This window comes from Bufo bufo, chromosome 5 (genome assembly GCF_905171765.1).
Source record: "Bufo bufo chromosome 5, aBufBuf1.1, whole genome shotgun sequence".
NCBI classification, from domain to species: Eukaryota; Metazoa; Chordata; class Amphibia; order Anura; family Bufonidae; genus Bufo; species Bufo bufo.
In genome coordinates, this window is record NC_053393.1 from 527,249,620 (window position 1) to 527,262,278 (window position 12,659).

The 12,659-nt window shown below is 42.4% G+C and overlaps 1 protein-coding gene across 2 annotated transcripts in view; it reads right to left on the reverse strand.

Annotated features, from left to right (window-relative positions):
- The window catches only part of LOC121000616 (zinc finger protein 436-like), a 684,763-nt gene that overhangs the window by 474,039 nt on the left and 198,065 nt on the right, over positions 1–12,659 (reverse strand). The gene's annotated exons all lie outside the window — the stretch shown is intronic.

Here is a 12,659-nt window from a genome sequence, read left to right on the forward strand (position 1 = left end):
CCAGGTAGCAGGTATATTAGACGCTGTTATCAAAACAGCATGACAGCTATGCTGCTGCTGAAAGGCATTTTCTATTAAGGGCCGGCGATGTGTGGTCCGCAAAATGCGGAACGCACATTGCCGATGTCCATGTTTTGCGGATCCACGGATCCGTGGATTCGCAAAACACACACGGACGTGTGAATGGACCCTAATACAATTACATAAGCCCCGGGGAGGAACGGAGGAAAAAACCGACCTGATATCCAGAATGAGAATGAATAAAAGGCTTGTAATGTGGCAGCGTGTACGCTAGATGGCGCCTGGGATCCATGGCTGAAGAACCACGTCTGCACCGGCTGCGGCTCTGCAATCAGTGGGACGGAGTTTATGAACTGGGAGGAGGGAGAACTTTCACTGGGTGCATTTTATAGCACACTGCGTCCATAAAGCGGGTGGATTTTTTTAAAATATGAAGCCATTGATGTCTGCAGATTGTTATCCCTCTGTGTACAATGGCAGGCAGCAGGTAATGAAATGTCCCTGCGGCGGTACCTGTACCTGTTCTCGTCACATCCGTTATCTGCCAAGCTCAATCTGATCGCAGCCTTCCTGCCAATATCCGCCCAGAGGCTGCTTGTTGGGGCTTGTGCTTCCCCGGCTGTTTGTACTTGAGCGCAGGCAGCGCTTAAAGGGTTAACAGCATGCCGTCACTGCGCAGGAACTTCTTCCCTTAACCCTTTAAGCGCTGTCTGCGCTCATATACAAAGACGCGGAGAAGCTGAGGTCTTATTAGGGTCTTATTAACATTAGGGATCTGATTGGAGCTGTGATCTGAGGCCTGATTAACCTTGGGGGTCTGATCGATGGTCTGACCTGAGGTCTAATGAAAAATATGTTTTCTTATTGTTCTCCTCTAAAAACTAGGGGTGTCTTATGGGCCGATGCGTCTTGTAGGGCGAAAAATACGGTAAGTATTCAGACCTTTTTCTATGACACTTGACATTTAGCTCTGTGGGCCTCCCATTTCTCAGGATCATCTTTGAGATGTTTCTACACCTTGGTTGAAGTCACCTGTGGTAAACTAAGATGATTGAACATGATTTGGAAAGACACAGCCCTGTCTATATAAGGTCTGACAGCTGATAATGCATTTCAGAGCAAAAACAAAGCCATGAGGATGACAGAACAGGAGAAAGATAGGAGGCATAGATCTGGAAAAGGGTACAAAAAATTTCTCAAGAGCACAGTGGCCCTCATAATTCTTAAATACAAGACGTTTGGAACAACCAGGACTCTTCCTAGAGATGGCTGCCCCACCAAACTAAGTAGACGAGCCTTAGTAAGAAAGGTGACCCAAGAACCTAATGGTCACTTTGGCTAAGCTCCAAAAATCCTGTGTGCAGAAGGGAGAAACTTCCAATGATTAACCATCGCCACAGCACTTTACCAATCTGGGCTTTATGGCAGAGTGGCCAAAAAGAAGCCTCTCCTCAGTAAAAGACACATGAAAGTCGCTTGAAGTTGTCAAAAAAGCACCTAAAGGACTCTCAGACTGTGAGAAACAAGATTCTCTGGTCCTATAAAACCAAGATTAAACTTTTGGCCTCAATTCTGTAATGTTTGGAAGAAACAGGCACTGCTCATCACCTGCCCAGTACCATCCTTACAGTGAAGCATGGTAGTGGCAGAATCATGCTGTGGGGATGGTTTTCAGTGGCTGTCATAGGGGGACTGGTCAGGGTTTAGGGAAAGCTGAATGGAGCAAAGTACAGAGAAATTCCTAATGAAAATCTGATCCAGAGTCCTCTGGACCTCAGACTGGCCCGAAGGTTCACCTTCCTTCTTGACAATGACCCTAAGCGCACAGCCAAGAAGACAACACAGCCAACACAGGAGCGGCTTAGGGACAACTCTGTGAATGTACTTAAGTGGCCCAGCCAGAGACCTGAAAATGGCTGTCCACCGACAGTCCCCATCCAACCTGACTGAGAGGATTTGCAAAGAATGGCATAAAATCCCCAAATGCGGTGTGCAAACCTTGTGGCATCATGCCCAAGAAGACTGGAGGCTGCAGTCACTGCCAATGGGGCTTCAACTAATACTTAATGTCAATGAATGATTTTTGTTTTTCTGTTTCAATAAATTAGCAAAGATCTTTAAACATTATGGGGGTCATTTATTAAACAGAAATATGTCTATATTATGCGTTTTTCTGGCACAAAATATGGCGCAATTGTATGACTTTACCCCGCTCACGCCAGGTCTAAAAGAATTGGGAGTGGTGTGGGCAGGAAAGGGGACGGGCAGGCAAGCCCCTCTCACTTACCATTTCCCATGCCTGTTTTATGCGTAGAAAATGGTCTAAATGTGAGACAGCGAGGAAGCTGGCTTAAATTTAGAAACAGCGGTGGATCCCTCTTCCAGCATAGATTCTCCCTGGCCCATGCAAGATGATGAAACCTGTGCCTGGTGGTGTGGTCAGGTACCCTTGCAGGTTGTTTAGCACGCAGACCACGCTGATGTAAACACTTTCCAATGGGCTGTCGTGACCACTTCCGTCTGAGAACATCCTGCTTGAAGCCTTACAATGGCGAGGTACTGTTGATCAATTGTTAGGTGTCATCCTGGTCTCATAAAGTCAAAATGTGAGCAGCATGATGAGGAGGACTGTTTAAATACCAATTCTAATTGAACCAGGAAATTTATGGATCAAACACTTGTTGTGAATTTTGCCATTAAGCTCCTTGTTAGAGAACAGCAAGCTGTGCAAAAAATACTAAAACAGTGAACAGTTGGACATGTGCATTCAAAAGTTTAGAGAAGGTCACATTAAAGGGGTTGTCTCACTTCAGTAAGTGGCAATTATTATGTAGAGAAAGTTAATACAAGGCACTTACTAATGTATTTTTATTATCCATATTGCTTCCTTTGCTGACTGGATTCATTTTTCTATCACATTACACACTGCTCATTTCCATGGTTACGACCACCCTGTAATTCATCAGTGGTAGTCATGCTTGCACACTATAGGAAAAAATGGCAGCCTCTCTGGTGGCCAGGACCGTGGGAGCACAAATAGGCTAGTGCTTTTTCCTATAGTGTGCAAGCAAGACCACCACTGCTGGATTGTGGGGTGGTCGTAACCATGGAAACTATCTGTATATAATGTGATGGAGAGATGAATCCAGCCAGTAAAGAAAACAATATGGATAATTAATAACAATACATTAGTAAGTGCCTTGTATTAACATCTACATAATAAATACTATTTGCTGTAGTGAGACAACCCCTTTAAAGGGAACCTGTCACCGGGATTTTGTGTATAGAGCTGAGGACATGGGTTGCTAGATCACCGCTAGCACATCCGCAATACCCAGTCCCCATAGCTCTGTGTGCTTTTATTGTGGAAAAAAAACGATTTGATACATATGCAAATTAACCTGAGATGAGTCCTGTCCCTGACTATTACTATTACTTGCTTTGACACTATATTTTATTTATCGAATTGTACATTTTTTTCTATTTATTCATGGGAGGCCAGACGAAGCGCGGACTGCGCGAAACAGCTATTGCCTGTGACTGAGCGAGTGCCCGCACTAGTGACCATGTTTTAACTTTGAATAAACGAGCTGCAAAGAAAATTGCCGCAAGTTTTTGTCTTTTACACATTATATAGAATGTTTTATTTTATTTGCCAACATTTATATATGCTAATTTGGGAGGGTTTGATCTTATGACCTAGTTTTACCGCCAAAAAAATTGTTTTAAATGCATTTTAGCCTCTGCCATTTTATGTTCTTTCTATATCTGATGAAGGGACTGGTACGGTCCTGAAGCGTGTTATATGTACAATAATAAAGCATACTGTATATTTAATATCTACACAGAAACTATCCTTGAAGGCAGCGCTGCCAGCCTGCCACCCTAAGTCCCCCATTTTTTTGTAAGCTGACCTGTTGCCTATCGATTTCAGTCCCAACGCACGGAGAGACAGTGAGGATGGCGACCTGTAGCCAGAGGATTGTAACTGAAGCCTTTTAGTTTGTTGTGCCCTCAGCACAACAACTTTAGGTGAGTGATACAGAAAGTAAGTATTGATCCATTCAAGTGGTTCTGTCTATGATGTGCTAATCTTGCTATTTTTTTGTAAAGATTGATGGAGGAGGTGTAGTTTGCCTGGAGCAGGGGTACTGTAAAGTCTGGAGATATTTGTGGGCATATTTGGGATATATAACCTATTTGCATTGTATTTGCAAGGCTTTGTGGAAAGGGTTAATGAATACTGAGAGACTTTTGGGACTTTGAATAAGAAGCTGCTATTTTTCCACAGCTATCATAGGCTTTAAAGAAGAGCATGTTTTGGACCACCAAAACCAGACAGACTGACCTTTTGAATGTCTGGTTTTAGTTATATTGTTATGTCTGGAAACTTGTTTTTGTCTGGAAAAACTGCTGTGTCATTGCCATTGAGTATCATTAAAGCTCTGATGTAAGTCTATGAGAGACAGAAAGTGTTACAATGTATCTGTTTGAGTTGAGCTTCTCCACTAGAAGGTTCCAGTCTGGCTAGAAATGGTATATAAGGAGAGCAGTCAGAGACCCTAGAGTTCTGCAGTTAGGGATCAGTGCTTGGAGAGAAGACTAATGCCAGTCTGCATGAGTGACCAGAAGACTGAGTCACAGACCATGGGTCACTAGCCCTGTGAACAAGGAGCCATCCGGACTACTGAGCGACAGACCGTGGGCCTCCAGCTTTTGGCCAGGGTACCAGCCTTCTGAGAGAGAGAGGGACAGTTAGCTCAGGCCTTTCCTCAGCATCAAACCCTTCTTCTGCCAGGGAGGAGACTAGAGAAGCCAGCCCTATGCCTCGCCTGTATTGCTTTGCACCCAAATTCCTCCAGTAACATTGGGGCCACCACAAACCCGGCCACTGCAGAGGAATAATGTTATGCAGTGTTTTTCAGAGCTCAGCCTTGGCCCCTTATTTCTAGCAAATAGTAATCTTTAGCATTCCAAAGTGTTTTTTATATAGCCTTCTAAGAGGAGCAAAGGGGGGAGCAATTCTATATTAAAACCTATGAATGTAGAATGGGATCTCAGAAAGGTTTCTGTAAGTGTAATGTGTAGGTGACCCAATACTTTGTTCATATAGTGTATTCCGATATGACTAGATCATTTCTTAAACCCTGCATTGATGCAAGTAGGAAATTATTAGGATTAAAGCAGTCCTGGTACATCATCAAATAAAAGTCTCTTGTCTCACAAAGAACAACATTTTACAAGAGTTTATTTAGTAATTTACATGGGTGTTTAAGAGATTAAGAGTAGAAAATAGAAATAAGTAGATACCTGCTGCATGAAGAGCCCCACCAAAGAGAGATGGTCAGGGATCTGACTGTCTTGCCCAAAATAAGGGGCTTTAAAGACATTCTTCTGTCCACCTGCCAGTTGGGGCATTCTCCTTACAATTTGCACTTTAACACCAGGTGTTAATACATTATTAATTACAAGGATTATATTTAGGGATGAGCGAATTGACTTTGGATGAAACATTCGCATTAAACTTCGTTTCAATACTGTAGGGAGCGTGCGAGTATTAGAATGTATTGGCTCCGACTAGCCGAAGTTATTACTTCGCGAAGTCTCGCGAGACTTCGCATAACAACATCAGAAATTGATTTATACAGTAAAAAAACATTTCCCAAACTTTGGTTCGGTTCCAAGTGGTACCGAACCCGAGTACGGGAAATGTTTTTTTTACAGTATAAATCAATTTCTGATGTTGTTATGCGAAGTCTCACGAGACTTCGCGAAGTAATAACTTCGGCTCATCGGAGCCAATACATTCTAATACTGTACGGAGCGCTCGCTCCGTACAGTATTGAAACAAAGTTTTACGCGAATCGACTTTGGATGTTTCATGCTGTCTCTTTCTCTGATTATCCCAACTGCCTTATCTGAATGAGGCCTCCTCCTGGTGCATCTTTAACATCAGCATGGCAGTACTAGAGTCACACCTAAAATCCCATCCTAGCACATCTATACATACTTCATAGAATACAATGACAATAGACTATTCAATAGTTCCCATGCCTCTTTTAAGAGCTGGAGGTACACTGCATGCTAAGGTGCATAAAAATGCAGAAAATGGTATATAAAATCGAAACAAGAAAAGCGATCAGCACCTCACCACATTATAAAAAGTTTGCTGACCTTCTAGTTTGTGGTACAAGGATATATTTACATTCATTATGATTATAAACCTAAACCTGCAATCACCAAACACAGATTTTCTTTCAGGGTTGGGTCTCATCAGTGCTGTACATTTTTACCCTCTTCCGCACTTCACCCTTTGGGTAACCCACTCTTTTGTGGTGTCTGGCTGGTTATGCTGTAACCAACACTGGGGTGCTGCTGACTGGTTGATCTCAGCTACTTGGCTCCTTACTCTTCCCCCTCTTGTCTTTGCTGTAAGATATGAATCCAGGTGTTCACTTTACCTTGACGGTTGTTATTGCACCTCACCGGGCTTGTGCAGCACTTTGTACTGTCAGCCTGGGGTGAGTTCCCACGTTGGCGGATTAGTGGAGTATTATTATGACTGCCACAAACCCTCCGCATCGAAGTCTTCTTCTTCCATGTAAGTTACTTGTCTTGGGAGATTAGACTTGCGCCTCTGCCTCCAGTCCATGACAAACACATTGCATTGGCTCGGGCTGAGTCTGCCTGGTAGTTCTGTGCGTGTAAGAGATGAAAAGATGCAGATAATTTTGATAAGTCCGTAAATTCAAGGGATTGTTGGCACTCGCTAGGGACCCAACCCTGGAATGTTTAGTAAAGATTGACATAGTGATAACATTAACATTCGCTGTGACAGTTGCTGTAAGTGCATGCTATACAGGTGGCAAGTACCTTTCACAAACCAGACCAGTTTATGCTACAAATGTAATCTGTTTCCATAAAAAATTGCAAAAATTTCCATACAATCTGTCTACTTTCATGAATACACTGGATAATGTGCAGGTACTGGGGACATTGGGGGAGATTGATAAAGACTGACATTCTCATACGTCAGTCTTGATCTCCCTGCACTGGAGTAAGATACGCCTAAGGGCATTCACACAACCATATGTATTTTGTGGTCCACAAAACACGGAGCCGCAAAAAATACGAATGACGTCCATGTGGCATTTGTGTTGCATCCGGTTTTTGTCCACAAAATAGAAAAGAATAGGACATGTTCTATCTTTTTTTTGTGGGGCTGAAGAACAGAAATACAAATGTGTACAGCACACAGTGGAAGGATATCAGAAGGCTCTCCTTGTATTTCACCATGACTGGGCATCAGCTATGTGCTTGTGCCACTGCTAGGACACAATGGAGTGTCAGCTATGGATGATGCCGGATTGTTAATGAGAGAACTAGACCAGTGAACACAGGCCAGAGTGATTGTTTTTACTATGTGAATTTTCTGTTTTATATTTTATGTATTTAATTACACTTAGTAAACGGTTTAATTCACCTAGCCTATGTAATCTTATTGGTGGATCTTAGAATTCACTGTAAAACTAACATTTTGGGGCCCACACGACTTTTTTATCCCTTTTTATTTAATTTGTTTAGAGGGGAGAGGTACTAAAAATGGCAAAAATTTCTTCCATTATGGTGTTCACTGTACCCAAAAAATATTTTTATATTTTAATAGTTTGTACGTTTACGAACACAATGATACTAATTTTATTATTTTTTTTAAATAATTTTATTGCTTATTTATTTTTAAGAGTAAAATTGTGGAAAAGGTGCCAACTTTTTTTTATATTTAAAGGAAATAGGTCACCAAAAATGTTATCTCCCAGTTAGAACGAGATCCTTTTTTTAAATCTGTTTTGATTTCTATATGACATATTTTTTTTATTCTCCTTCCTGAACATGATTATGCCTTAGGCTACTTTCACACCTGCGTTTGGTGCGGATCCCTCTTGTATCTGCACAGACGGATCCGCACCGATAATGCAAACGCTTGTATCCGTTCAGAACGGATCCGTTTGCATTATTCTTAAAAAAAAAAAGTCTAAGTCAAAACGGATCCGTCCTGACTTGCATTGAAAGTCAATGGGGGACAGATCAGTTTTCAATTGCACCATATTGTGTCAATGAAAATGGATCCGTCCCCATTGACTTACATTGTAAGTCAGGACGGATCCGTTTGGCTCCGCCTTGTCAGGTGGACACCAAAACGCTGCAAGCTGCGTTTTGGTGTCCGCCTCCAGAGCGGAATGGAGGCGGAACGAAGCCAAACTGATGCATTCTGAACGGATCCTTATCCATTCAGAATTCATTGGGGCTAAACTGATCCATTTTGGGCCGCTTGTGAGAGCCCTGAAACGGATCTCACAAACGGACCCAGAAACGCCAGTGTGAAAGTAGCCTTAGTTGTTCCTAACAGCATTTAGAAAGCATTAAGAAAATTGCTTTACAGCAGCCACATGATCAATAGACACAATGGATATGAGGGCACCTTATTGACTTCTATAGGAGAGTTTTCCAGGCATGCTCTGTGACCTGTGCAGAGGTCATTATTTAAGGAAAGAATAGATAAGCTTTGATAGTCATCTATTGTCAATGGTGAATCCTGTCTTATCTGTTATTCTAATCCTGCCTGTAATGATATCACCTCTGTGTATAGATAAGCAGGAAAATTAAAAATATCAAAAATTCCTTAAAAATATGTTAAACATAAAAATATGATTTAAAGAATGGGTCACATTCCCTTTAACAGTTGCAGAAAGACCGGCACTAGCTTCTTGTAGTTCAGTGCTTTATTATGTTCACGTAGTAACGTAGTGCAGACTGGATGACAAAAGACATTCCCTTTAACATCAGGAGTTAATACATTTTTATAAGGATTATGTTGTTTACAGTGCTGTCTCCCACCATCCTAGCTGTCTTATCTGAATGATGCATCATCTTGGTGCCTCCTTAACGTCAGAATGGCAGTACCAGAGTTATACCACAAATTCTATCCTAGCACATCTAAATACAAGAAATCCTTCTTTTAGTAGGCTAGTTGAAATCACAAAGAGAAAATGTGGGGGATTGGGTCAGCACAACCTGTATGTAGGTGCACATCACTATGGCGAAATACATATACAAACGGAAAATACAAATGTGATCGCACTCTGCATCCAGCATTCTGCCCTGGATGAGGCATTGGTGTACATTTTGGCCAAAGCATAATAAGCCACTCACCACGTCAAGGTCGCCTCTATTGAGTGGTCCCTAACACTAGTTCCTACCTGTTTATGGGCCATGACAGCCACACAAAGTCCAGGAAATGCAGGTCAGCGTGCACGCCAAGCACACTCTGCTTTTAACCCCGTCCGGTGCCATTACAGCTTTCATCGGATCATCGTGGCTGTCCCACGAAAAATATTCTACAGTTTTCAAACCAGCACCTGGATCTGATTTCTTTTGTAATCGCATGTAATAAAAAATTTAACATAGCCACTGAGTTATTCAATAAAATGTGTCTTTTTTTTTCTTATTATTTCTTTGTCCGGCTCACTGAGATGGCCGCACATGCTCAGTTTAATCTTTTAACTGCCTCTTGAGCTGTGATAGGTAGAGCATGGACACGCCCCCTGAGCTTCAGCAGAAAAGACACGCCCCTTAAGCTGTCCGCTTGATATAAATCTAGCAGAGCAATGAATGGGGAGATGTCTGGATCCATGTGAGGTACAGGCCTGGTTCTAGCTTTGTTAGAAATTGATTGTCATGTACAAACCGGATTCCAAAAAAGTTGGGACACTATACAAATCGTGAATAAAAACTGAATGCAATGATGTGGAGGTGCCAACTTCTAATATTTTATTCAGAATAGAACATAAATCACGGATCAAAAGTGTCACAGTCGTTACCTCTGGCTATGACCTTCCGTCCTTGCTTGTTCGGCGCTCCTCGCTGAAGTTTCGTTTCTTTGTGTTATTTGTGGTTCTGTATAGGTTAACTCCCCTGTGTGCTTATTAGGAGTTAATCCTCTGTCTGCTCCATGGGTGTGGCTTCTCTGCTGCACCCATGGAATCTGTATATAAGGCTGAGGTTTCCTCAGTTCTGTGTCAGCTCTCCTGGTGTGTGTTGTCTTGTCCTGTCCTGTCCTGCTCCTGGTTTGTACTCTCTCTCCCATGCTGCTGACCCATGGGATCCGTGTCTGTCTGTGCTCTGTGGGTTTCCCTACTTGTTCATTTATGTCCTCTTTTGCGTCCTCTTTCCTGTCTTTCTGTTCTGCCAGTTATGTTTTAGTTACTTTGTTTTGTATTCATATGTCTGTGTTCAGCAAGCCTTTGCAGCAGAGTGGCATGACAAGGCCATGCAGTTTACTACTGGTGGAGCAAGTCCTTCTCTGCTCATTGCCACTCCTGCTCCCTTGCGTGAACTCCTGCTTGTATTATTAGTTGCCCTGTTTTGTATTTACCTGTATGTTATGTATGCCTATGTGCCGTCGGTACCTTCTGGTACCTGTTGTCCATTCGTTCCTGCTGTCACTGTCTAGTTCACGCTCCAGAGTGGACCCTGGCAACTTCCTGCGGCAGAGCCTAACCCTACCTTCTGGGGCCCTAGTGAAAACCAGGAGTTGCTTAGTCACGCCCCTCTGGAGTATTACTAGACAGTGGCGCAGTGGGGGTTTTCTCCCACTGTGCTGACGGTACATAGAGCTCATGTTTTGTCTGTGCAATAAACTCTTATGTGTCTGTACCTGATTTCCGTTTGTTTATTGCTTGACGACGCGGTGGTCTCTCCAGGGACCTCTAACTCGTGACAAAAAGTTTAAACTGAGAAAATGTACCATTTTAAGGGAAAAATATGTTGAATCAGAATTTCATGGTGCCAACAAATCCCCAAAAAGTTGGGACAAGGCCATTTTCACCACTGTGTGGCATCTCCCCTTCTTCTTACAACACTCAACAGACGACTGGGGACCGAGGAGACCAGTTTCTCAAGTTTAGAAATAGGAATGCTCTCCCATTCTTGTCTAATACAGGCCTCTAACTGTTCAATCGTCTTGGGCCTTCTTTGTTGCACCTTCCTCTTTATGATGCGCCAAATGTTCTCTATAGGTGAAAGATCTGGACTGCAGACTGGCCATTTCAGTACCCAGAATGTGCAGAATGTGGTCTGGCATTATCTTGTTGAAAAATGCAGGGTCTTCCCTGAAAGAGATGACGTCTGGATGGGAGCATATGTTGTTCTAGAACCTGAATATATTTTTCTGCATTGATGGTGCCTTTCCAGACATGCAAGCTGCCCATGCCACACGCACTCATGCAACCCCATACCATCAGAGATGCAGGCTTCTGAACTGAGCGTTGATAACAACTTGGGTTGTCCTTGTCCTCTTTGGTCCGGATGACATGGCGTCCCAGATTTCCAAAAAGAACTTCGAATCGTGACTCGTCTGACCACAGAACAGTCTTCCATTTTGCCACACTCCATTTTAAATGATCCCTGGCCCAGTGAAAACGCCTGAGCTTGTGGATCTTGCTTAGAAATGGCTCCTTCTTTGCACTGTAGAGTTTCAGCTGGCAACGGCGGATGGCACAGTGGATTGTGTTCACTGACAATGGTTTCTGGAAGTATTCCTGAGCCCATTCTGTGATTTCCTTTACAGTAGCATTCCTGTTTGTGGTGCAGTGTCGTTTAAGGGCCCGGAGATCACGGGCATCCAGTATGGTTTTACGGCCTTGACCCTTACGCACAGAGATTGTTCCAGATTCTCTGAATCTTCGGATGATGTTATGCACAGTTGATGATGATAGATGCAAAGTCTTTGCAATTTTTCGCTGGGTAACACCTTTCTGATATTGCTCCACTATCTTTCTGCGCAACATTGTGGGAATTGGTGATCCTCTACCCATCTTGGCTTCTGAGAGACACTGCCACTCTGAGAAGCTCTTTTTATACCCAATCATGTTGCCAATTGACCTAATTAGTGTTAATTGGTCTTCCAGCTCTTCGTTATGCTCAAATTTACTTATTGCTACTTGTCCCAACTTTTATGGGATTTGTTGACACCGTGAAAATTGGAATCAACGTATTTTTCCTTTAAAATGATACATTTACTCGGATTAAACGTTTAATCTGTCATCTACGTTCTATTACAAATAAAATATTGACATTTGCCATCTCCACATCATTGCATTCAGTTTTTATTCACAATTGGTTTAGTGTCCCAACTTTTTTGGAATCCGGTTTGTACTATATGATGTCTGATTTTCATTTTTTACATTAGTAATGTGATAAGCCTTCAAGTGAGACTGTTTGCCATGTTTAAAGTCCAAACAAAAAGCAAATGAAAGAGACAGGACAAGAAGTAGAATAATGGAGTGACTTCAAAAAATTACATCCGGAAATCCAATCACTTGTTTTTTTAGAAAAAAATAATACATACCCTAGTCTTAAAATAATGGTTGTGTCTTATTAAACTGTAAATGTACAGGGTGGGCCATTTATATGGATACACCTTAATAAAATGGGAATGGTTGGTGATATTAACTTCCTGTTTGTGGCACATTAGTATATGTGAGGGGGGAAACTTTTCAAGATGGGTGGTGACCATGGTGGCCATTTTGAAGTTGGCCATTTTGAATCCAACTTTTGTTTTTTCAATAGGAAGAGGGTCA